The sequence below is a fragment of the Akebia trifoliata genome, unplaced genomic scaffold, assembly GCF_017979445.1.
Source record: "Akebia trifoliata isolate Shusen 1 unplaced genomic scaffold, ASM1797944v1 Contig00686, whole genome shotgun sequence".
In the NCBI taxonomy this organism is placed as follows: Eukaryota; Viridiplantae; Streptophyta; class Magnoliopsida; order Ranunculales; family Lardizabalaceae; genus Akebia; species Akebia trifoliata.
In genome coordinates this window covers 80,183-84,991 of record NW_028237143.1, presented here as the reverse complement: position 1 = coordinate 84,991, position 4,809 = coordinate 80,183, and positions in this window count along the sequence as shown.

The window sequence follows — 4,809 nt, the reverse complement described above, 5'->3', positions numbered from 1 at the left end:
TTCTGTGTGTTCTTTATCATGCTCGAACAGTACCGTAATTTTCCTGTTACATTTTATCAACATAATCTCTTTATGATTTTTGAACCATTCTGAGCTTGTTGTCTGTCTTCATAACCTTTTCTGATCTCACAAGGTGAAGGCTTTCTTATTGTTGGTTTGTGTTTAGTAAATGTGGTGTGTGTATAGTGAATTTAATTCGTAATCTCTTTGTGTTAATGTCAGTAAGACGTCAGCGCTGGGCTTCAGTAATCGTCTCTAAAGCTCATCCCATGAGTCTCATCAACTTCTCACCAATTATTTTGCGTGATGTTCAGAGTATTTGGGTGATGTTCAGAGTAATTTTTTGTTTGTTTGAGTTGAAGGAATGTAGAACATTTTCCTTGAAATTTGTAATTTGTTAATCCAATGGTGATCCATTTTCCAATTGAGAAACCCACTAATAGGGTTGGTCATTTTTTATGCTATTAAACGATCCATACCATAGCCTTTAGTTGGAGAGTCAACTCTCTTTATGAAAACCCTAGAATACCCTCATCAAAAAGTGAGGTCAAACAAAAAAAGTTCTTTGGTTTTTGATAAAAAATTTTAAAAGTTAAGAAAACTTTCAATCATACTTTTAAAAGGTGGAAATCTTCATGTACATACATGAGGATCTCTCATTAATCTATTTTAAAAATATATATTTATCCTTGTTTTATGAGTTATTTATAAGTAAATCAATATTTATTTTTTACCTACTACTTTACCTTTACATATGTCACTTTCTTACTCATTATCTCAAAAGTATTTTTATTCTCTTATCTCTATTTATCAAAAAATCAAAGATAAAAAATACTTTCAAGGTTTTTTCTCATAAATTTCACTATAGCCCTCATAAAAATGAAAAGTCACAAAAGAAATAACATAAACCTTATGTCTTTTATACTTATTTGTAGGGTTTGACTATTTTACCCTAAAAAGTTCTCCAAAAATTCTATAAATAACTATAATTCCTATGAGCAATTCATGTTCTCAAGTTTCTATCTCTCAACTTCAAACTTTACTAAAATCCCTACTCAACTCCTTCAACTATTTCTCAACCTTCAAGTTTTCAAATAAAAAAATCATTACTCATCTCTTACGTTCAACACTTAGTCAAAACTCTCAATATCTAGTTTATTTTAAAGTTTGTATCTTTTTTTTTTTTTTCTATCATTCTTTATTTTTTTCATTTTTTTTAAAACCTTTAAAATGTAATGGAGAACCCTCATTCATCACTAATAAGTTGAACCTCAACCTTGAACATGAAATGCTTGAAATGGTTTGACCAAAATGATAGATGTTGAAGTATTTCTGAACTCATTAATCTTTTATGCATCATAATGTACACTATGCACACACGCCTTACATGCTTGGTCATGATAAAGAAATGTATAACTTTCATGGTAGGATTGTAACACTAAATTTCTAACCAAATATGCATGCATGAAGATTATAAATCTAAAGGAACTCTATCTATGAAATTTCTTTAAAATCTTAAATCAATATTTCAACTAATGTAAGAATGTGATAATTTCATGGGATGTACTTTTTTTTTGGAAGAATTATGTTAAGTTATAAGCAAACGCAGGTGAATATTTTACATTGCTTTTTTCAAATATAAATATTCAAAATACCTTTCTATCTATTAGCAATTTTGAGCATTTTCATCCTTCAAATTTATAAAATGAGACATTGTACCGGGAGTTACTAAAATGTTGGAATGTTTTAATTTATTTATTTTTGTTTATTTTTATTTTGTAATTGTTTCTTTTTAACAATATTTTTTTAATTTATGATTATGTAAGTAGTCAAGAATTGTGAATGATAATCCCATCGCGGAATCCATTTCAATGATAATCCTTTTTCGAAGTGCATCCTCCGGCAAACTTCATGGAGCACTTTCCAAGCAAAAGTCTTCTTTCAAAGGACATCGGCAAGCCAAATAGAAACCCCACCTTTTTCGAAGCGCATCCTCCAGCCAAACTTCATGTAGTACTTTCCAAATAAAAGTCTTCATTTTAGTTGGGGCATTTGTTTGCCAAATTCTCTTTCAACAATCCAAACGAGTTCCTCTGAATTCCAAGCGCTTCTAAAAGTAAAGAGGCCTGAATCTGTTTCAGACCAAATCAGAATTTATAACCTCCTCCACTACGTTTTCCACAAAATAGAGCCTTAGCCAATCGTCCATCCCAACACCATCAGCCCAATCACTGACTCTTAGAATCTTGAATGCCCCAGGGAAACAAGCTATAAGCGAACCATCCCCACGCCAATTATGAAGAAATAGAGTAGTATTGGCTTCATCATTAACCAAACATTTTGATTTGGTTATAATGTGTTGCATTTGGACACGGATACTTTCCAAATTTTAGAACCACACGAAGAAAGACTAGCCGCCCAACAATTACCATACTTTTTGTCCTTGTTTGTAAGAAACTCACTTCAATATGCCTTCTTTGATAGTACTATCACCAACAGATTTTTATCATACCCATGTGTATGTCTTCAAGACTTCTAATCCTCAAGTCTTCCTCTACTTTTATTTTACAAACCTTCTTCCAAGCCAATAGACGTGTAGAATTTAATTTATTAATAAACAATTGTTTTGTAGGAAATATGTGGCTCAACACAATGGTCGTTTCTTCTGTGTTGATTGTCCGAAAAGTTTCAGTGAGAGAAGAACTTCGTTAAACACAACCATGACAGTCATGGCAGTTTCAAGGAATTATGCGACACTTGTTCGAATCCGAACACTAGTTTTCGTGGAGATGCACATCCAAGAGTCACACTCGTAGGTTTTTTTTTTTTCTTTTTAAGGTTGAATTCATTTTTTTAACTAAAATTATTAACATTTCATTCTACAATCGCGAACCAAACAGATACAAGAAACCCAAAAAAAGACAACCCAAGAAAAACAATGGTACGCAACTTAATTAATTTAGTTTTGAAAATAGTATTTGATTGACACAAAAAATAACATCTGCTATTATTTATTTTATGTACATATCTCCTTTTAATCTGTTTGTGTGTGTTGAGGACTGTCAATCAAATACTATCTTCAAAACTAAATTAATTAAGTTGCGTACCATTGTTTTTCTTGGGTCGTCTTTTTTTTGGGTTTCTTGTGTCTATTTGTTTCGCGATTGTAAAATGAAATGTTAATAATTTTAATTTAAAAAATGAATTTAACATTGAAAACAACAAAAAACCTACTGGTGTGCCTTCTGGAAGTGCAACTCCAGGAAACCCAGTGTTAAGAACGGTTCGAACAAGTGTCGCATAATTCCTTGAAACTGCCATGACTGTCATCGTTGCGTTTAATGAAGTTCTTCCTCTCACTGAAACTTTTCGGACAATTAACACAGAAGAAATGACCATTGTGTTGAGCCATATATTTCATACAAAGCAATTGTTTATTAATAAATTAAATTTTACACATCTAGTGGCTTGGAAGAAGGTTTGTAAACCGAAAGTAGAGGAAGGCTTGGGAATTAGAAGTCTTGAAGACATACACAAGGTGGGTATGATAAAAATCTGTTGGTGATAGTACTATCAGATAAAGCATATTGGAGTGAGTTTCTTGAAAAAAAGTATGGCTTGGTGATAGTACTATCAGATAAGACATATTGGAGTGAGTTTCTTGAAAAAAAGTATGGCTTGGAAGAAGTTTTGTAAACCGAAAGTAGAGGAAGGCTTGGAATTAGAAGTCTTGAAGACATACACAAGGTGGGTATGATAAAAATCTGTTGGTGATAGTACGTCTTGAAGAAACACACAAGGTGGGTATGATAAAAATCTGTTGGTTATAGTACTATCAGATAATGCATATTGGAGTGAGTTTCTTGAATGCCTGTAATCACGTTGTTTTGCTGAAAAAAAATATCAATGTAATTGGTTTTTAAATTGCTAGTAAGCCCATCAGATATATGTGGGTTTGCACATCCCACCTTCGTGGGATAGGAGCGGATTTAATTTCTATTTATTTCTTAAATTAATGTTTTTAATTTTTAAATATAATAAAAACGTGGGATGGATTCTTAAGTGGTCTTAATTTCTATTTATTTGTTATAAATTAAAAAGTTTTGATTTGCCTTACTCTTTTACAACACATCACCCCTCGAAGAGATGTGGGTAAGTGATATAATTAATAAAAAATATTATATTTATTTTAAAATAAAATTGTAACCGAAGAAAAATAAAATTTTCTTTTGCTATTTTAAGAATGTATAAATGGGTAGTGTTTGGAGCCAAAATTTGTCCTCTATAACCTTAAAGTTTTGGATTGGGTTGATGTTTTATTAGGATGATCTCAATGGCGAGGAGATCATCCTCACAAAAAACAATCTGCCCAATCTGAAATTTCTAAGCGCATCAAAAGTGATTTACAAATTATCGGTTAAAAGTTAACGATCCACATGCAATAAAAAATCATTTTTGATACGGTTATAACCTATCTTATTATTATACTCCCTACTACTAATATCTGGGTACGAAACATTCTATCATTCTTGAAATTGACCTTTTCATCAATGTCGAAACCTCCCAGATCCCAAATGTATTGGAAGCAATTACATTCATCTTAATGTGTATCTTGTAAGCTAATTGGCTATTAAAATTAATGATGATATCCCCGCAAATATCATACCGGATCCTTGTGTCTTTGTAATTCTTCAAATTAATTGGCCTAATGACATACATCTCAAATTCGAATGGGAACACGAAATCCATTGCTTCTTGCTTTTCAAAATTTTCATTTTGTATTCTGTCTTTAGCTTCTTTGTTGACGTT